Here is a 22,823-nt window from a genome sequence, read left to right on the forward strand (position 1 = left end):
TGAAAACCCACTGGGACATGGTCAAAATGAAAACCCACTAGGACATGGTCAAAATGAAAACCCACTAGGGCATGGTCAAAATAGAAAACCCACTGGGGCATGGTCAAAAGGAAAACCCACTGGGACATGGTCAAAAGGAAAACCCACTAGGACATGGTCAAAATGAAAACCCACTGGGACATGGTCAAAAGGAAAACCCACTGGGACATGGTCAAAATGAGAACTCTTGCAAGGAGCCACTTTCGGTGGTCCGGTGTGTCAGTCTAATATACACATGCCAAACCTTGCACCAGTGCATCCTTGGAAATGGCCTGAGAGGCCCTGGCAGCGCATCCATGTAGATTTAGCTCAAAAAGGAAAGCACCAGTTGTTCGTAGTTACAGATGCGTACTCACGCTGGCCAGAAGTAAAGTGTATGAGGAACACTTCAGCTACAGCCACGGTAGAGACACTCTGGGGAATGTTCTCAGCCTACAGGGTAGAGACACTCCGGGGAATGTTCTCAGCCTACAGGGTAGAGACACTCCGGGGAATGTTCTCAGCCTACAGGGTAGAGACACTCCGGGGAATGTTCTCAGCCTACAGGGTAGAGACACTCCAGGGGGAATGTTCTCAGCCTACAGGGTAGAGACACTCCGGGGAATGTTCTCAGCCTACAGGGTAGAGACACTCCGGGGAATGTTCTCAGCCTACAGGGTAGAGACACTCCGGGGAATGTTCTCAGCCTACAGGGTAGAGACACTCCGGGGAATGTTCTCAGCCTACAGGGTAGAGACACTCCGGGGAATGTTCTCAGCCTACAGGGTAGAGACACTCCGGGGAATGTTCTCAGCCTACAGGGTAGAGACACTCAGGGTGGGGAATGTTCTCAGCCTACAGGGTAGAGACACTCCGGGGAATGTTCTCAGCCTACAGGGTAGAGACACTCCGGGGAATGTTCTCAGCCTACAGGTAGAGACACTCCGGGGAATGTTCTCAGCCTACAGGGTAGAGACACTCCGGGGAATGTTCTCAGCCTACAGGTTAGAGACACTCCGGGGAATGTTCTCAGCCTACAGGGTAGAGACACTCCGGGGAATGTTCTCAGCCTACAGGGTAGAGACACTCCGGGGAATGTTCTCAGCCTACAGGGTAGAGACACTCCGGGGAATGTTCTCAGCCTACAGGGTAGAGACACTCCGGGGAATGTTCTCAGCCTACAGGGTAGAGACACTCCGGGGAATGTTCTCAGCCTACAGGGTAGAGACACTCCGGGGAATGTTCTCAGCCTACAGGGTAGAGACACTCCGGGGAATGTTCTCAGCCTACAGGTTAGAGACACTCCGGGGAATGTTCTCAGCCTACAGGGTAGAGACACTCCGGGGAATGTTCTCAGCCTACAGGGTAGAGACACTCCGGGGAATGTTCTCAGCCTACAGGGTAGAGACACTCCGGGGAATGTTCTCAGCCTACAGGGTAGAGACACTCCGGGGAATGTTCTCAGCCTACAGGGTAGAGACACTCCGGGGAATGTTCTCAGCCTACAGGGTAGAGACACTCCGGGGAATGTTCTCAGCCTACAGGGTAGAGACACTCCGGGGAATGTTCTCAGCCTACAGGGTAGAGACACTCCGGGGAATGTTCTCAGCCTACAGGGTAGAGACACTCCGGGGAATGTTCTCAGCCTACAGGTTAGAGACACTCCGGGGAATGTTCTCAGCCTACAGGGTAGAGACACTCCGGGGAATGTTCTCAGCCTACAGTACAGGGTAGAGACACTCCGGGGAATGTTCTCAGCCTACAGGTTAGAGACACTCAGGGTAGAGGGGAATGTTCTCAGCCTACAGGGTAGAGACACTCCGGGGAATGTTCTCAGCCTACAGGGTAGAGACACTCCGGGGAATGTTCTCAGCCTACAGGGTAGAGACACTCCGGGGAATGTTCTCAGCCTACAGGGTAGAGACACTCCGGGGAATGTTCTCAGCCTACAGGGTAGAGACACTCCGGGGAATGTTCTCAGCCTACAGGGTAGAGACACTCCGGGGAATGTTCTCAGCCTACAGGGTAGAGACACTCCGGGAATGTTCTCAGCCTACAGGGTAGAGACACTCCGGGGAATGTTCTCAGCCTACAGGGTAGAGACACTCCGGGGAATGTTCTCAGCCTACAGGGTAGAGACACTCCAGGGTAGAGGGGAATGTTCTCAGCCTACAGGGTAGAGACACTCCGGGGAATGTTCTCAGCCTACAGGGTAGAGACACTCCGGGGAATGTTCTCAGCCTACAGGTTAGAGACACTCCGGGGAATGTTCTCAGCCTACAGGTTAGAGAAACTCCGGGGAATGTTCTCAGCCTACAGGGTAGAGACACTCCGGGGAATGTTCTCAGCCTACAGGGTAGAGACACTCCGGGGAATGTTCTCAGCCTACAGGGTAGAGACACTCCGGGGAATGTTCTCAGCCTACAGGGTAGAGACACTCCGGGGAATGTTCTCAGCCTACAGGGTAGAGACACTCCGGGGAATGTTCTCAGCCTACAGGGTAGAGACACTCCGGGGAATGTTCTCAGCCTACAGGTTAGTTGAGGAGTGTGTTTCAGACAATGGGCCACAGCTGGTGTCAAAAGAGATGGAGACATTGTTCCAGTTGAATGGGGGGTGAAACACATCAGCTTCGTATCATGCAGCTTGAAATGACGGAGCGACTTGTACAGAATCTAAAACAGGCTCTAGAGAAGGACAAGTCATCAGGACGGTCAGGACAGCATATAGGAGGGGGAGGGGGGCGACTTTCTGTTTGCCTACAGGAATACGCAGCATGGCACAACTGGAAAAACTCCAGCAGAGTTGTTCCTCTAAAACGCCAGGTTAGAACAAGGTTATCATTGGTGAAACCCAGTTTATCAGCTGACATGCAGTCCAAGAAACAGGGAAAGCGGCTTCGTTTTGTTTTCAATCGGAACAAACAGTGCTTGTCCCGAGTTTACCGGAGAGGAGAGAGAGAGAAACGGGTACCCGGGGGTTGTCAAAAGGGTACTTGGTCCTGTAACCTACTTAGTGCCGACTGAGGGAAAATTGTGTAGGAAGCATGTGGATCAAATGATGATGCAACACAATGAAAGAGAAGACCTGAATGTGTCAAAGTGGAAGATTTCTGATTGGGACTTGGGAGCTACGACTGTGACAGGCACAGGTTGTGACACAGGTTGTGCCAGGCCGTGAGCCTTAGGGCCCAGAGCGTCAGGCGAGGCCAAAAAAATGGTCAGAAGGCCTCCGGACCGATTGGATCTGTAAACAGGTTGTATATGAGATGATGAGTAAAAAACTGTTTTTTGGAAAACCCATGATGTTCATCAAGGATGTTTTCGGAGGAAAGTGACAATTTCCCAGGAAGGAGTGTGGTGTGACTGAGAAATGTGTTATGTGTTAATGAGTTTAGATGTAAAGTGGTTGTAAATAGCCAATGGGGATTTGTATGCAGGGCTTGAGTTTCTTGAATTAACAAATGATAATGGGCTTTCCGTTCTTACATTGAAGTGATTGGATTGGATTACGAGATTCAAGGGCTGTAAAAGTTCAATGATGTATTGGAGAGTTGGGCTGAAGACACTGTAGAGAGTAGAGGGGGTTGGGCTGAAGACTGTAGAGAGTAGAGGGGGTTGGGCTGAAGACACTGTAGAGAGTAGAGGGGGTTGGGCTGAAGACACTGTAGAGAGTAGAGGGGTTGGGCTGAAGACACTGTATAGAGTAGAGGGGTTGGGCTGAAGACACTGTATAGAGTAGAGGGGGTTGGGCTGAAGACACTGTAGAGAGTAGAGGGGGTTGGGCTGAAGACACTGTAGAGAGTAGAGGGGTTGGGCTGAAGACACTGTATAGAGTAGAGGGGGTTGGGCTGAAGACACTGTATAGAGTAGAGGGGTTGGGCTGAAGACACTGTATAGAGTAGAGGGGTTGGGCTGAAGACACTGTATAGAGTAGAGGGGTTGGGCTGAAGACACTGTATAGAGTAGGGGGGTTGAGGGGTTGGGCTGAAGACACTGAAGACACTGTAGAGGGGGTTGGGCTGAAGTAGAGGGGGTTGGGCTGAAGACACTGTAGAGAGTAGAGGGGGTTGGGCTGAAGACACTGTAGAGAGTAGAGGGGGTTGACACTGAAGACACTGAAGACACTGTAGAGGGGTTGGGCTGAAGACATAGAGTAGAGGGGTTGGGCTGAAGACACTGTAGAGAGTAGAGGGGTTGGGCTGAAGACACTGTTAGAGTAGAGGGGTTGGGCTGAAGACACTTAAGGGGGTTGGGCTGAAGACACTGTAGAGAGTAGAGGGGTTGGGCTGAAGACACTGTAAAAGAGGGGGTTGGGCTGAAGACACTGTATAGAGTAGAGGGGGTTGGGCTGAAGACACTGTAGAGAGTAGAGGTGGTTGGGCTGAAGACACTGTATAGCAGTCGACTGTAATGTGTTAAGGAGAACATTAAATACCTGTGTTCCATTTATTATTAATTTGCTTCGGAGTCTTCAGTAAAAAGAACCCAGCATTTTGCTTCGGAGTCTTCAGTAAAAAGAACCCAGCATTTTGCTTCGGAGTCTTCAGTAAAAAGAACCCAGCATTTTGCTTCGGAGTCTTCAGTAAAAGAACCCAGCATTTTGCTTCGGAGTCTTCAGTAAAAAGAACCCAGCATTTTGCTTCAGAGTCTTCAGTAAAAAGAACCCAGCATTTTGCTTCGGAGTCTTCAGTAAAAAGAACCCAGCATTTTGCTTCGGAGTCTTCAGTAAAAAGAACCCAGCATTTTGCTTCGGAGTCTTCAGTAAAAAGAACCCAGCATTTTGCTTCGGAGTCTTCAGTAAAAAGAACCCAGCATTTTGCTTCGGAGTCTTCAGTAAAAAGAACCCAGCATTTTGCTTCGGAGTCTTCAGTAAAAAGAACCCAGCATTTTGCTTCGGAGTCTTCAGTAAAAGAACCCAGCATTTTAGGATGCAACAGAATGAGTGGCAGTTTGTGTCACAACCCGACTCGTGGGAAGTGACAAAGAGCTCTTATAGGACCAGGGCACAAATAATAATATACAATATAATAATTTTGCTCTTTATTTAACTATCTTATGTATAAAACCTTGTTTGTTCATCGAAAATGGTGAATAACTCACCACAGGTTAATGAGAAGGGTGTGCTTGAAAGGTGCACATAACTCTGCAATGTTGGGTTGTATTGGAGAGAGTTCTGTCTTTCTCCACACACACAGTCTGTGCCCGTATTCATGCTAGTGAGGGCCGAGAATCCACTCTCACATAGGTACATGGCTGCAAAGGACACCAGTGTCTTAACAGCGCAATTTGCCAAGACAGGATACTCTGAGCGCAGCCCAATCCAGAAATCTGGCTGTGGCTTCTGATTAAGTAACATTTTCACAGAACCGCTTGTTGCAATTTCAATGAGGCTCTCTCGTTCAGATATCGGTAAGTGGACTGGAGGCAGGGCATGAAAGGGATAACGAATCCACTTGTTTGTGTCGTCCGTTTCGGGAAAGTACCTGCATAATTGCACCCCCCAACTCAACCCGGTTGCTTCGCTATATCACATTTGACATTGTCCGAAAGCTTGACTTCATTTGCACACAGAAAAATTATAGAATGATGGAAAGACCTGTGTGTTGTCCTTGTTAATTAATGCAGACAGAAGAGCTCCGACTTCATAATCATAGCCTCCATTTTGTCCAGCACATTGAATATACAGTTGAAGTCGTAAGTTTACATACACCTTAGCCAAATACATTTAAACTCAGTGTTTCACAATTCCTGACATTTAATCCTAGTAAAAATTCCCTGTCTTAGTTCAGTTAGGATCACCACTTTATTTTAAGAATGTGAAATGTCAGAATAATAGCAGAGAGAATGATTTATTTCAGCTTTTATTTATTTCATCACATTCACAGTGGGTCAGAAGTTTACGTACACTCAATTAGTATTTGGTAGCATTGCCTTTAAATTGTTTAATTTGGGCCAAATGTTTCGTGTAGCCTTTCAAAAGATTCCCACAATAAGTTGGGTGAATTTTGGCCCATTCCTCCTGACAGAGCTGGTGTAACTGAGTCAGGTTTGTAGGCCACACATTTTCTATAGGATTGAGTTCAGGGCTTTGTGATGGCCACTCCAATACCTTGACTTTGTTGTCCTTAAGCCATTTTGACACAACTTTAGAAGTATGCTTGGGGTCATTGTCCATTTGGAAGACCCATTTGCGACCAAGCTTTAACTTCCTGACTGATGTCTTGAGATGTTGGTTCAATATATCCACATAATTGTCCATCCTCATGATGCCATCTATTTGTGAAGTGCACCAGTGCTTCATGGTTGGGATGGTGTTCTTTGGCTTGTAAGCCTCCCTTTCCCTCCAAACATAATGATGGTCATTAGGTCAAACAGTTATTTTTTTGTTTCATCAGACCAGAGGACATTTTCAAAAATTGATCTTTGTCCCCATGTGCAGTTGCAAACCGTAGTCTGGCTATTTATGCAGCTTTGGAGCAGTGGCTTGTTGCTGAGCGGCCTACTTGTAACTGTGGATATAGATTTTTACTGTGGATATAGATACTTCTGTACCTGTTTCCTCCAGCATCTGGAACACCGTGCTTTGCTGTTGTTCTGGGATTGATTTGCACTTTTACAAAGTACATTCATCTAGGAGGCATGAACGCGTCTTCTTCCTGAGCGGTGTGATGGCATGCGTGGTCCCATGGTGTTTATACTTGCGTACCATTGTTTGTACAGATGGGCGTGGTACCTTCAGGTGTTTGGACAATTGCTCCCCAGGATGAACCAGACTTGTGGAGGTCTGTAATTTTTCCTGAGGTTTTGGCTGATTTTATGATGTCAAGAAAAGAAGCACGTAGTTTGAAGGTGCCTTGAAATACATCCACAGGTTTGACTCCAATTGACAGTTCTGTTTAAAGGCACAGTCAATTTAGTGTATGTAAACTTCTGACCCACTGGAATTGTTTACAGTGATATTGTAAGTGTAATAATCTGTCTGTTAACAATTGTTGCAAAAATGACTTGTGTCATGCACAAAGTAGATGTCCTAAGACTTGCCAAAACTATAGTTTGTTAATTAACAAGAAATGTGTGGAGTGGTTGAAAAACAAGTTCAACCTAAGTGTATGTAAACTTCCTTCATCAACTGTGTATAGTGGAGAGTCCCTGTAATCCTAGATTCAGATCATTAGGCAAAAAAATCCCCAGATAGGCCAGTGTGTGAGAAACCCCTCATCAAACAAGCGGTCAGACAAGTGAAAATGATGGTCAGTAAATAAAACTTCAAGCTGTAGTAATTTTAGATAAAAAAACGTGTCAATACTTTGTCGATAGACCAGCACACTTCTGTATGTTTAAAAAGCATTACATGGTCGCTGTGTTTATAGATTGCATAGTGTTGAAAATACGTTTATAGAATTCAGGGGCCTTGTTTTAACAAAGTTAACCATTTTCACTGTAGTGTCCAAAACGTCTTTCAAGCGGTCAGGCATTCCTTTGGCAGCAAGAGCCTCTCGGTGGATGCTGCAGTGTAGTGAAGTGGCATAGATATGTATACTGTTGCACGTGTTTATCCACCATGTCTCCCTGTTTTGGCTTTTTCGCCATCAGTACAGATACCAACACATGTTACCATCAAATAAGCCCATTTGATGTCACAAAGCTCTGTGAACTTAAAAATATCCTCTCCTGTTGTCCTAGTTTCCAGTGGTTTGCCGAAGAGGATGTCTTTATAGATATGTCTTCCTTAATTGTGTTTATAGACATATACCAGGAGCTGTGTTGTTTTTATACATGTCTTACTAGTCAAAAGTCGTCTTAATTCTATCAAAAAACACCTGTGACTTATTTTTCAAATTGACATGTTTTGTTTCTAAATGTATAGTGTAATGAGTGTAATGTTTCATTGAGTGGTGAGATAGTTATTTTGTACATATATAAACTGTGGCTGAGGAAAGGCACTATCCCAATATAAGTGAACCCCAAATCAATGTAGTTCCCATGTTTATTTGTGTTTATAGATAACACCTGTAACACCTGGAACACCTGGAACACCTGCTCTAGGGCATCAGTGGGATGTTATAGGGCCTTATATGAACAATGTGTGGTTTTACATGATTGGGCATCAGTGGGATGTTATAGCCTTATACTGAACAATGTGTGGTTTTATGATTGGGTATCAGTGGGATGTTTATAGCCTTATACTGAACAATGTGTGGTTTTACATGATTGGGCATCAGTGGGATGTTACAGGGCCTTATACTGAACAATGTGTGGTTTTACATGATTGGGCATCAGTGGGATGTTAAAGGGCCTTATACTGAACAATGTGTGGTTTTACATGATTGGGCATCAGTGGGATGCTACAGGGCCTTATACTGAACAATGTGTGGTTTTACATGATTGGGCATCAGTGGGATGTTACAGGGCCTTATACTGAACAATGTGTGGTTTTACATGATTGGGTGTTTTGTAATTAATGTGCTTATAGATATATAGATTATTATGTGTTTATAGATATGTATAGTGTAGTGATGTGTTTATAGATATATATAGTGTAGTGATGTGTTTATAGATATGTATAGTGTAGTGTGTTTATAGATATGTATAGTGTAGTGATGTGTTTATAGATATGTATAGTGTAGTGATGTGTTTATAGATATGTATAGTGTAGTGAGTGTGTTTATAGATATGTATAGTGTAGTGATGTGTTTATAGATATGTATAGTGTAGTCTGTTTATAGATATGTATAGTGTAGTGTGTTTATAGATATGTATAGTGTAGTGATGTGTTTATAGATATGTATAGTGTAGTGATGTGTTTATAGATATGTATAGTGTAGTCTGTTTATAGATATGTATAGTGTAGTGTGTTTATAGATATGTATAGTGTAGTGATGTGTTTATAGATATGTACAGTGTAGTGTGTTTATAGATATGTATAGTGTAGTGTGTTTATAGATATGTATAGTGTAGTGTGTTTATAGATATGTATAGTGTAGTGATGTGTTTATAGATATGTATAGTGTAGTGATGTGTTTATAGATATGTATAGTGTATAAATGTGTTTATAGATATGTATAGTGTAGTGTGTTTATAGATATGTATAGTGTAGTGATGTGTTTATAGATATGTATAGTGTAGTGATGTGTTTATAGATATGTATAGTGTAGTGATGTGTTTATAGATATGTATAGTGTAGTGATGTGTTTATAGATATGTATAGTGTAGTGATGTGTTTATAGATATGTATAGTGTAGTGATGTGTTTATAGATATGTATAGTGTAGTGATGTGTTTATAGATATGTATAGTGTAGTGATGTGTTTATAGATATGTATAGTGTAGTGTGTTTATAGATATGTATAGTGTAGTGATGTGTTTATAGATATGTATAGTGTATCTGTGGTTTAGTTATGTGATGTGTGTTTATAGATATGTATTGTGTAGTGTGTTTATAGATATGTATAGTGTAGTGTGTTTATAGATATGTATAGTGTAGTGTGTTTATAGATATGTATAGTGTAGTGATGTGTTTATAGATATGTATAGTGTAGTGATGTGTTTATAGATATGTATAGTGTATCTGTGGTTTAGTGATGTGGTAATGCAGGGCTCATCTGGGAAAGATGTCTCAGCATGAATCCCTGACTAAACAACACACACACACACCTCCATGTCACTGTCATTTCCCCTCGGTCTCCATGACGACAGTCACATTGCAGCACCCCGGCTTGGCATTCGTGAGTTTGTCTTCAGCCTGTGTGTGTGTTTCAGTAGGTAATTGGGACTGTGAGGCCTTCCTGCTATTGATTAATGATGCATTATGAAACACGTAGTCCTTACACGTAAACCCACTCAGGATATATCAATTACACACACCTCAACAGGGAAAGAGGGGAGGAGAGAACAGGGGAGGAGAGACCAGGGGAGGAGAGACCAGGGGAGGAGAGACCAGGGGAGGAGAGAACAGGGGAGGAGAGAACAGGGGAGGAGAGGACAGGGGAGGAGAGGACAGGGGAGGAGAGAACAGGGGAGGAGAGACCAGGGGAGGAGAGACCAGGGGAGGAGAGGACAGGGGAGGAGAGGACAGGGGAGGAGAGAACAGGGGGAGGAGAGGACAGGGGAGGAGAGAACAGGGAGGAGAGGACAGGGGAGGAGAGGACAGTGGAGGAGAGGACCGGGAGGAGAGGACAGGGGATGTGCAGAGTGTGAGAGAGATCATAAAGAAGATAGGCAAGGAGGAAGAGACTGAGTGAGGGATGGCATGAAAGGAGAGTGAGGGATGGGATAAAAGGAGAGCGAGGAAGGGCAGGAAAGGAGAGCAAGTGAGGGGTAAAAGGAGCGCGAGTGAGGGGTAAAAGGAGATCGAGGGAGGAGATGAAAGGAGAGCGAGTGAGGGGTAAAAGGAGCGCGAGGGAGGGGTAAAAGGAGATCGAGGGAGGAGATGAAAGGAGAGCGAGGTATGGCTGGAAAGGAGAGCGAGGGAGGGGATGAAAGGTTGAGCGAGGGAGGGGATGAAAGGTTGAGCGAGGGAGGAGATAAAAGAGAGAGACAGAGGAGAGACGGAGAGGGACAGGGAGAGAATGCCCACAGGGAGAAGAAGGTCGTAGTTTTTGTGTTATGTGAACTTTTGCTGCAACCTAACGAATGTTCCGAGAACTTGCACAGAACCAATTTTGGTTTTCAGTGAAAACATTACTGGTACATTGTGTTATTACATTACCTGGAAACCTAATGAGAACGTTTGAGGAATGTTCTGTGGTGGTTTTTACAGATGTCGTGCACAACATTTTAGTGAATACATCATTTTTTTAATGTTGATATCAAAACATTATTTGAATGTTTTCGTGATGTTATAATCCTTAGATAACACCCTATCTAGAACCTAGTGGGGAATCTTAGATCATGTTCTGGGAATGTTCCCGGTTTGCTGGGCTCACAGTCGGCTATCCTTCTCCAAACACACCGTGAAACTCATCCCTCTCTTCTCATCCCTCTCTCTCATCCCCTCTCTTCTCATCCCTCTCTCTTCTCATCCTTCTCTCTCCTCATCCCTCTCTTCTCATGCCTCTCTCTTCTCATCCTTCTCTCTCCTCATCCCTCTCTTCTCATCCCTCTCTTCTCATCCCTCTCTCTTCTCATCCTTCTCTCTCCTCATCCCTCTCTTCTCATCCCTCTCTTCTCCTCCCTCTATCTTCTCATCCTTATCTCTTCTCATCCCTCTCTTCTCATCCCTCTCTTCTCAACGCTTCTCTCTTCTCATCCCTCTCTCAGCTCCTTCTTCTACTTCCTCCTTCTAACTCCTCATCTCTCTCTCTCTCTCTCTCTCTCTCTCTCTCTCTCGTTCCCTCCTCTCGTTCCCTCTCTTCTAACACTCCTTTCCTCTTTGTCTCCTTGTTTTAACTTTAGGTAATTAAACCTCATTCACGTCTCTTTTCCTTGTTCTTCTGCTCCTACATACTGTTCTTCTGGTTTCCTCTTCTCTCTCTGTCTTTCTGGCTGTGGATTCCTCTCTTGGTTTCTCCTTCCATTTCCTCTCTACTCCTTTTTCCAACCACCCCCCCTCCCCATATACCCCCACATCTCTCCCCATATACCCTCCACATCTCTCCCCATATACCCTCCCCATCTCTCCCCATATACCCTCCACATCTCTCCCCATATACCCTCCACATCTCTCCCCATATACCCCCACATCTCTCCCCATATACCCTCCACATCTCTCCCCATATACCCTCCACATCTCTCCCCATATACCCTCCCCATCTCTCCCCATATACCCTCCCCATCTCTCCCCATATACCCTCCCCATCTGTCCCCATATACCCTCCACATCTCTCCCCATATACCCTCCACATCTCTCCCCATATACCCCCACATCTCTCCCCATATAGCCTCCACATCTCTCCCCATATACCCTCCCCATCTCTTCCCATATACCCTCCCCATCTCTCCCCATATACCCTCCACATCTCTCCCCATATACCCTCCACATCTCTCCCCATATACCCTCCACATCTCTTCCCCATATACCCTCCACATCTCTCCCCATATACCCCCACATCTCTCCCATATACCCTCCACATCTCTCCCCATATACCCTCCCCATCTCTTCCCATATACCCTCCCACATCTCTCCCCATATACCCTCCACATCTCTCCCCATATACCCCCCACATCTCTCCCCATATACCCTCCACATCCCTCCCCATATACCCTCCACATCCCTCCCCATATACCCTCCACATCTCTTCTTACTCCCCCTCCCCATATACCCTCCACATCTCTCCCCATATACCCTCCACATCTCTCCCCATATACCCTCCACATCTCATTCCCTCTGCATCTCCCCTCCCCATATACCCTCCACATCTCTCCCCATATCTCCCATCTCCCCCATATACCCCCACATCTCTTCTTATCTCTCCCCATATACCCTCCACATCTCTCCCCATTTACCCCCCATCTCTCCCCATATACCCTCCACATCTCTCCCCATATACCCTCCACATCTCTCCCCATATACCCTCCAAATCTCTCCCCATATACCCCCACATCTCTCCCCCATATACCCTCCACATCTCTCCCCAAATACCCTCCACATCTCTCCCCATATACCCTCCACATCTCTCCCCATATACCCTCCACATCTCTTCCCATATACCCTCCACATCTCTCCCCATATACCCTCCACATCTCTCCCCATATACCCTCCCCATCTCTTCTACTGTACCTCTCCCCATATACCCTCCACATCCCTCCCCATATACCCTCCACATCTCTCCCCATATACCCCCCACATCTCTCCCCATATACCCTCCACATCTCTTCGTCTGTCCCTCTCCCCATATACCCTCCACATCTCTCCTTACTACCCCCATCTCTCCCCATATACCCTCCACATATCTTTTACTGTCCCCCTCCCCCATATGCCCTCCACATCTCTTCCCCATATACCCTCCACATCTCTCCCCATATACCCCCACATCTCTCCCCCTATACCCTCCACATCTCTCCCCATATACCCTCCACATCTCTCCCCATATACCCTCCACATCTCTTATTCCTGTCCCCCTCCCCATATACCCTCCACATATCTTCTTACTGTCCCCCTCCCCATATACCCTCCACATCTCTCCCCATATACCCTCCACATCTCTCCCCATATACCCTCCACATCTCTCCCCATATACCCTCCACATCTCTCCCCATATACCCTCCACATATCTTCTTACTGTCCCCCTCCCCCATATGCCCTCCACATCTCTCCCCATATACCCCCACATCCTCCCATATACCTCCACATCTCTCCCCATATACCCCCACATCTCTCCCCATATACCCTCCAAATCTCTCCTCATATACCCCCCACATCCCTCCCCATATACCCTCCACATCTCTCCCCATATACCCCCCACATCTCTCCCCATATACCCTCCACATCCCTCTCAATATTACCTCCACATCTCTCCCCATATACCCCCACATCTCTCCCCATGTACCCTCCACATCTCTCCCCATATACCCCCACATCTCTCCCACATATACCCTCCACATCTCTTCTTACTGCCCCCCTCCCCATCCCCCCACATCTCTCCCCATATACCCTCCACATCTCTTCGTACTGTCCCCCTCCCCATATACCCTCCACATATCTTCCCATATACCCTCCACATCTCTCCCCATATACCCTCCATATCTCTCCCCATATACCCTCCACATCTGTCTTCATATACCCCCACATCTCTCCCCATATAACCTCCACATCTCGCCCCATATACCCTCGACATCTGTCTTCATATACCCTCCACATCTGTCTTCATATACCCTCCACATCTCTTTTTATCTAATTAACCCTCACCCATGATGTCTCCCTAACCCTGTCCTCCATCTCTAACATACTGGTAGTAGTCTACATCTCTAACATACTGGTAGGTAGTCTACACCTCTAACATACTGGTAGGTAGTCTACACCTCTAACATACTGGTTGGTAGTCTATACCTCTAACATACTGGTAGGTAGTCTACACATCTAGTGGTAGTAGTCTACTTCTCTAACATACTGGTAGGTAGTCTACACCTCTAACATACTGGTCCCCAGTCTACACCTCTAACATACTGGTTGGTAGTCTACACATCTAGTGGTAGTAGTCTACTTCCATATAGTCTCCACATCTACTGGTAGTAGTCTACATCTCTAACATATTGGTAGGTAGTCTACACCTCTACTTGTAGTAGTCTACATCTCTAACATACTGGTAGGTAGTCTACATCTCTAACAAACTGGTAGGTAGTCTACATCTCTAACATACTGGTAGGTAGTCTACACCTCTAACATACTGGTAGGTAGTCTACACCTCTAACATACTGTTAGGTAGTCTACATATCTAACATACTGGTAGGTAGTCTACACCTCTAACATACTGGTAGGTAGTCTACACCTCTAACATACTGGTATGAAGTCTACGTCTCTAATATACTGGTAGTAGTCTACATCTCTAACATACTGGTAGGTAGTCTACACCTCTAACATACTGGTAGATAGTCTACACCTCTAACATACTGGTAGGTAGTCTACACCTCTAACATACTGGTAGGTAGTCTACATCTCTAACATACTGGTAGGTAGTCTACATCTCTAACATACTGGTAGGTAGTCTACATCTCTAACATACTGGTAGGTAGTCTACACGTCTATACCTAATGCTGGGAATATACTGGTAGGTAGTCTACACCTCTAACATACTGGTAGTAGTCTACACCTCTATCATACTGGTAGGTAGTCTACACCTCTAACATACTGGTAGGTAGTCTACACCTCTAACATACTGGTAGGTAGTCTACACCTCTACTGGTAGGTAGTCTACACCTCTAACATACTGTTAGGTAGTCTACATATCTAACATACTGGTAGGTAGTCTACACCTCTAACATACTGGTAGGTAGTCTACACCTCTAACATACTGGTAGATAGTCTACACCTCTACTGGTAGGTAGTCTACATCTCTAACATACTGGTAGGTACTATACACGTCTATACCTAACGCTGGGAATATACTGGTAGGTAGTCTACACCTCTAACATACTGGTAGGTAGTCTACACCTCTAACATACTGGTAGGTAGTCTACACCTCTAATATACTGGTAGGTAGTCTACATCTCTAACATACTTGTAGGTAGTCTACACCACTAACAAACTGGTAGGTAGTCTACACCTCTAACATACTGGTAGGTAGTCTACACCTCTAACATACTGGTAGGTAGTCTACACCTCTACTGGTAGGTAGTCTACACCTCTAACATACTGGTAGGTAGTCTACACCTCTAACATACTGGTAGGTAGTCTACACCTCTAACATACTGGTAGGTAGTCTACACCTCTAACATACTGGTAGGTAGTCTACACATCTCTACTGGTAGGTAGTCTACACCTCTAACATACTGTTAGGTAGTCTACATATCTAACATACTGGTAGGTAGTCTACACCTCTAACATACTGGTAGGTAGTCTACACCTCTAACATACTGGTAGGTAGTCTACCCTCTACTGGTAGGTAGTCTACATCTCTAACATCTGGTAGGTAGTATACACGTCTATACCTAACGCTGGGAATATACTGGTAGGTAGTCTATAACCTCTAACATACTGGTAGGTAGTCTACACCTCTAACATACTGGTAGGTAGTCTACACCTCTAACATACTGGTTGGTAGTCTATACCTCTAACATACTGGTAGGTAGTCTACACCTCTAACATACTGGTAGGTAGTCTACACCTCTAACATACTGGTAGGTAGTCTACATCTCTAACATACTGGTAGGTAGTCTACACCTCTAACATACTGGTAGGTAGTCTACATCTCTAACAAACTGGTAGGTAGTCTACATCTCTAACATACTGGTAGGTAGTCTACACCTCTATCATACTGGTAGGTAGTCTACATCTCTAACATACTGGTAGGTAGTCTACACCTCTAACATACTGGTAGGTAGTCTACACCTCTAACATACTGGTAGGTAGTCTACACCTCTACTGGTAGTAGTCTACACCTCTATCATACTGGTAGGTAGTCTACACCTCTACTGGTAGGTAGTCTACACCTCTAACATACTGGTAGGTAGTCTACACATACTCTAACATACTGGTAGGTAGTCTACACCTCTAACATACTGGTAGGTAGTCTACACCTCTACTGGTAGGTAGTCTACATCTCTAACATACTGGTAGGTAGTATACGTCTATACCTAATGCTAATATACTGGTAGGTAGTCTACACCTCTAACATACTGGTAGGTAGTCTACACCTCTAACATACTGGTAGGTAGTCTACACCTCTAACATACTGGTAGGTAGTCTACATCTCTAACATACTGGTAGGTAGTCTACACCTCTAACATACTGGTAGGTAGTCTACACCTCTAACATACTGGTAGGTAGTCTACACCTCTACTGGTAGGTAGTCTACACCTCTAACATACTGGTAGGTAGTCTACACCTCTAACATACTGGTAGGTAGTCTACACCTCTAACATACTGGTAGGTAGTCTACACCTCTAACATACTGGTAGGTAGTCTACACCTCTAACATACTGGTAGGTAGTCTACACCTCTAACATACTGGTAGGTAGTCTACATCTCTAACATACTGTAGGTAGTCTACACCACTAACATACTGGTAGGTAGTCTACACCTCTAACATACTGGTAGGTAGTCTACACCTCTAACATACTGGTAGGTAGTCTACACCTCTAACATACTGGTAGGTAGTCTACACCTCTAACATACTGGTAGGTAGTCTACACCTCTAACATACTGGTAGGTAGTCTACACCTCTAACATACTGGTAGGTAGTCTACATCTCTAACATACTTGTAGGTAGTCTACACCACTAACAAACTGGTAGGTAGTCTACACCTCTAACATACTGGTAGGTAGTCTACACCTCTAACATACTGGTAGGTAGTCTACACCTCTAACATACTGGTAGGTAGTCTACACCTCTAACATACTGGTAGGTAGTCTACACCTCTAACATACTGGTAGGTAGTCTACACCTCTAACATACTGGTAGGTAGTCTACACCTCTAATATACTGGTAGGTAGTCTACATCTCTAACATACTTGTAGGTAGTCTACACCACTAACAAACTGGTAGGTTGTCCCTCTCTCCCTCTCCCTCTCCTCTCTCCCTCTCCCTTTCCTTCTCTCTCTCCCTCTCCCTTTCCCTCTCTCTCTCCCTCTCCCTTTCCCTCTCAATTCAATTCAATTCAAGGGCTTTATTGGCATGGGAAACATATGTTAACATTGCCAAAGCAAGTGAGGTAGATAATATATAAAGTGAAATAAACAATAAAAAATTAACAGTAGACATCACACATACAGAAGTTTCAAAACAATAAAGACATTACAAATGTCATATTATATATATATATATATATATATATATATATATATATATATATATATATACAGTGTTTTAACAATGTACAAATGGTAAAGGACACAAGATAAAATAAATAAGCATTGATATGGGTTGTATTTACAATGGTGCGTGTTCTTCACTGGTTGCCCTTTTCTCGTGGCAACAGGTCACAAATCTTGCTGCTTTGATGGCACACTGTGGAATTTCACCCAGTAGATATGGGAGTTTATCAAAATTGGATTTGTTTTCGAAATCTTTGTGGGTCTGTGTAATCTGAGGGAAATATGTCTCTCTAATATGGTCATACATTGGGCAGGAGGTTAGGAAGTGCAGCTCAGTTTCCACCTCATTTTGTGGGCAGTGAGCACATAGCCTGTCTTCTCTTGAGAGCCAGGTCTGCCTACGGTGGCCTTTCTCAATAGCAAGGCTATGCTCGCTGAGTCTGTACATAGTCAAAGCTTTCCTTAATTTTGGGTCAGTCACAGTGGTCAGGTATTCTGCCGCTGTGTACTCTCTGTTTAGGGCCAAATAGCATTCTAGTTTGCTCTGTTTTTTGTTAATTCTTTCCAATGTGTCAAGTAATTATCTTTTGTTTTCTCATGATTTGGTTGGGTCTAATTGTGCTGCTGTCCTCTCTCTCTCTCTCTCTCTCTCTCTCTCTCTCTCTCTCTCTGTATGGAAAGGTACTACAAGTGTGTTTGAGTACTGAACCATATGGGACTTAATTTGAAGACAGAACTTAATTCTCTCTCTCTCTCTCTCTCTCTCTCTGTCTCTCTCGCTCTAGTCTCTCCTCTGTCTTTTCTCTCTGTCTCTCTGTCCTCTATCTCTCCTCTCCCTCTTTCTTTCTCTCTCTCTAGGTGTGGTCTATGGATGGTTACTATAAGGGGAGGCGTGTATTAGAGTACAGGACCATGGGAGACTTCACTAGAGGACAGAATTTTGTTCAGCACCTCTTACCTCACCCCTGGGCCGGGACAGGTCATGTTGTCTACAACGGATCACTGTACTACAACAAACACCAGAGCAACATACTGGTATGTTACACACACACACACACACACACACACACACACACACACACACACACACACACACACACACACACACACACACACACACACACACACACACACACACACACACACAGACCGGCGTTAGGTGTAGGACAGGGGGACAGAGAGAGAGGGGTGACAGGAGTCGAGGAGACAGGGGAGACAGGGACACAGAACAGGGGTCAGTGCGTATGTCGCCCTGTTTCCCCTGCCTCTGTGGTCCTTGTTCCCCCTCTCTCTGTGGTCCTTGTTTCCAATCTCTCTGTGTCCCCCTGTTTCCCCTCTTTCTGTGGTCCTTGTTTCCAATCTCTCAGTGTCCCCTGCCTCCCTTCTCTCTGTGTCCCCCTGCCTCCCTCTCTCTGTGTCCAAATGTCTCCTCCCACTCTCTCTGTGTCCCCGGTTTCCCTGTTTCCCCCTCTCTGTGTCCCCCGGTTTCCCTGTTTCCCCCTCTCTGTGTCCCCCTGTTTCCCCTCTTTCTGTGGTCCTTGTTTCCAATCTCTCTGTGTCCCACGGTTTCCCTGTTTCCCCCTCTCTGTGTCCCCTGTCTTCCCTCTCCCTGTGTCCCCCTGCCTCCCCCTCTCTGTGTCCCCCTGTCCCCCTCTCTCTGTGTCTCCCTGTTTCTCTCTGTGTCCCCTTGCCTCCCCCCTCTCTGTGTCCCCCTGCCTCCCTCTCTCTGTGTCCCCCTGCCTCCACTCTCTCTGTGTCCCCTGCCTCCCCTCTCCTGTGTCCCCTTCTCTCTGTGTCCCCTGCCTCCCCTCTCTCTGTGTCCCCCTGTCTCTCTCTGTGTCCCCCCCTCTCTCTGTGTCCCCCTGCCTCCCCTCTCTCTGTGTGTCCCCCTGCCTCCCCTCTCTCTGTGTCCCCCTGCCTCCCCTCTCTGTGTCCCCTGCCTCCCTCTCTCTGTGTCCCCCTGCCTCCCCTCTCTCTGTGTCCCCTGCCTCCCCCTCTCTGCCTCCCTCTCTCTGTGTCCCCTGCCTCCCCTCTCTGTGTCCCCTGCCTCCCTCTCTCTGTGTCCCCCTGCCTCCCCTCTCTCTGTGTCCCCCTGCCTCCCCTCTCTCTGTGTCCCCTGCCTCCCTCTCTCTGTGTCCCCCTGCCTCCCCTCTCTCTGTGTCCCCCTGCCTCCCCTCTCTCTGTGTCCCCCTGCCTCCCCTCTCTCTGTGTCTCCCGGTATCCCCTCTGTGTCTTCCTGTTTCCCCTCTCTCTGAGTCCCCCTGGCTCCCCTCTCTCTGAGTCCCCCTCTCCCCTCTCTCTGTCCTCTTGTCCTCACTCTCTGTCCCCCTGTCCTCTCTCTGTCCCACTGTCCTCTCTCTGACTCCCTGTTCTCTCTCTGACCCCATGTCTTCTCTCTGTCCCCCTCTCCTCTCTCTGACCCCCTGTCCTCTCTCTGACCCCCTGTCCTCTCTCTGTCCCACTGTCCTCTCTCTCTGACTCCATGTCCTCTCTCTGTCCCACTGTCCTCTCTCTCTGACTCCATGTCCTCTCTCCTTGCCCCTGTCCTCTCTCTGTCTCCATGTCCCCTCTCTCTGTCCTCCTGTCCTCTCTCTGTCTCCATGTCCTCTCTCTCTGTCCCCCTGTCCTCTTTCTGACCCCCTGTCCTCTCTCTGACCCCCTGTCCTCTCTCTCGACCCCTGTCCTCTCTCTGACCCCCTGTCCTCCCTCTGGCCCCATGTCCACGCTCTGAGCCCTGTCCTCTCTCTGTCCCCCTGTCCTCTCTCTGACCCCCTGTCCTCTCTCTGACCCCCTGTCCTCTCTCTGTCCCCCTGTCCTCTCTCTGACCCCCTGTCCTCTCTGACCCCTGTCCCTCACTGACCCCTTCTCCTCTCTCCCCCCATCCCCTCTCTGACCCCCTGTCCTCTCTCTGAGACCCCCTGTCCTCTCTCTGACCCCCTGTCCTCTCTCTGACCCCCTGTCCTCTCTGACTCCCTGTCCCCTCTGACCCCTGTCCTCTCTCTGACCCCCTGTCCCTCTCTGTCCCCCTGTCCTCTCTCTGACCCCCTGTCCTCTCTATGACCCCTGTCCTCTCACTGACCCCTTCTCCTCTCTCTGCCCCCATCCTCTCTCTCTGACCCCCTGTCCTCTCTCTGACCTCCTGTCCTCTCTCTGACCCCCTGTCCTCTCTCTGACCCCCCTGTCCTCTCTCTGACCCCCTGTCCTCTCTCTGTCCCCCTGTCCCTCTCTGACCCCCTGTCCTCTCTATGACCCCTGTCCTCCTCTGACCCCTTCTCCTCTCCCCCTGTCCTCTCTCTCTGACCCCCTGTCCTCTCTCTGACCCCTGTCCTCTCTCTGACCCCTGTCCTCTCTCTGACCCCCTGTCCTCTCTCTGTCTCTCTCTCTGACCCCCTGTCCTCTCTCTGACCCCCTGTCCTCTCTCTGACCCCCTGTCCTCTCTCCCCTGTCCTCTCTCTCTCCACTGACCCCTCTCTCTCTCTGACTGACCCCCCCCATGTCCCCTCTCTCTGTCCCCCTGTCCTCTCTCTGACCCCCTGTCCTCTCTCTGACCCCCTGTCCTCTCTCTCTGTCCCCCTGTCCTCTCTCTGACCCCCTGTCCTCTCCTGTCCTCTCTCTGACCCCCTGTCCTCTCTCTGTCCCCCTGTCCTCTCTCTGACCCCCTGTCCTCTCTGACCCCTCCTCTCTCTGACCCCCTGTCCTCTCTCTCTGACCCCTGTCCTCTCCCCTGTCCTCTCTCTGACCCCCCCCTGTCTCGCTCCCCCTGTCCTCTCTCTGACCCCCTGTCCTCTCTCTGACCCCCTGTCATCTCTCTCTGTCCCCCTGTCCTCTCTCTGACCCCTTCCTCTCTCGCTCTGCCCCCATCCTCTCTCTGACCCCCTGTCCTCTCTCTGACCCCCTGTCCTCTCTCTCTGACCCCCTGTCCTCTCTCTGACCCCCTGTCTCTCTCTGACCCCCTGTCCTCTCTCTGACCCCCTGTCCTATCTCTGACCCCTGTCCTCTCTCTGACCCCCCCTCTCCTCCTCTGACCCCCTGTCCCTCTCTCTGACCCCCTGTCCTCTCTCTGACCCCTGTCCTCTCTGACTCCCTGTCCTCTCTCTGACCCCCTGTCCTCTCTCTGACCCCCTGTCCTCTCTCTGACCCCTGTCCTCTCTCTGACCCCCTGTCCTCTCTCTGACCTCTCTCTGTCCTGTCCTCTCTCTGACCCCCTGTCCTCGCTCTGACCCCCTGTCCTCTCTCTGACTCTGACCCCCTGACCCCTCTCTCTGACCCCTGTCTCTGACCCCCTGTCCTCTCTGACCCCCTGTCCTCTCTCTGACCCCTGTCCTCTCTCTGACCCCCTGTCCTCTCTCTGACCCCTGTCCTCTCTCTGACCCCTGTCCTCGCTCTGACTCCCTGTCCTCTCTCTGACCCCCTGTCCTCTCTCTGACCCCTGTCTCTCTCTGACCCCCTGTAGGTGCAGTACCACTTCCGATCCCGTAACGTGGTGCTCCAGAGGAGTCTGAGTGGAGCAGGTTACAACAACACCTTCCCCTACAGCTGGGGGGTCTTCTGACATAGACCTGATGGCTGATGAGACCGGCTTCTGGGCAGTCTACACCTCCATACCTAACGCTGGGAACATACTGGTAGGTAGTCTACACCTCTAACATACTGGTAGGTAGTCTACACCTCTACTTGTAGTAGTCTACATCTCTAACATACTGGTAGGTAGTCTACACCTCTATCATACTGGTAGGTAGTCTACATCTCTATCATACTGGTAGGTAGTCTACATCTCTATCATACTGGTAGGTAGTCTACACCTCTAACATACTGGTAGGTAGTCTACACCTCTAACATACTGGTAGGTAGTCTACACCTCTAACATACTGGTAGGTAGTCTACACCTCTAACATACTGGTAGGTAGTCTACATCTCTATCATACTGGTAGGTAGTCTACATCTCTATCATACTGGTAGGTAGTCTACACCTCTAACATACTGGTAGGTAGTCTACACCTCTAACATACTGGTAGGTAGTCTACACCTCTAACATACTGGTAGGTAGTCTACATCTCTAACATACTGGTAGGTGGTCTACATCTCTAACATACTGGTAGGTAGTCTACACATCATCTCTAACATATTGGTAGGTAGTCTACACCTCTATCATACTGGTAGGTAGTCTACACCTCTAACATACTGGTAGGTAGTCTACACCTCTACTGGTAGGTTGTCTACATCTCTATTATACTGGTAGGTAGTCTACACCTCTAACATACTGGTAGGTAGTCTACACCTCTAACATACTGGTAGGTAGTCTACATCTCTAACATACTGGTAGGTAGTCTACACCTCTAACATACTGGTAGGTAGTCTACATCTCTAACAAACTGGTAGGTAGTCTACATCTCT

The 22,823-nt window shown here is 47.4% G+C and overlaps 1 pseudogene; it reads left to right on the forward strand.

Moving 5' to 3' along the window:
- LOC121845879 overlaps window positions 1-22,823 on the forward strand; it is an 83,504-nt pseudogene that overhangs the window by 50,888 nt on the left and 9,793 nt on the right.

Source organism: Oncorhynchus tshawytscha, unplaced genomic scaffold (genome assembly GCF_018296145.1).
Source record: "Oncorhynchus tshawytscha isolate Ot180627B unplaced genomic scaffold, Otsh_v2.0 Un_contig_2678_pilon_pilon, whole genome shotgun sequence".
Classification (NCBI taxonomy): Eukaryota; Metazoa; Chordata; class Actinopteri; order Salmoniformes; family Salmonidae; genus Oncorhynchus; species Oncorhynchus tshawytscha.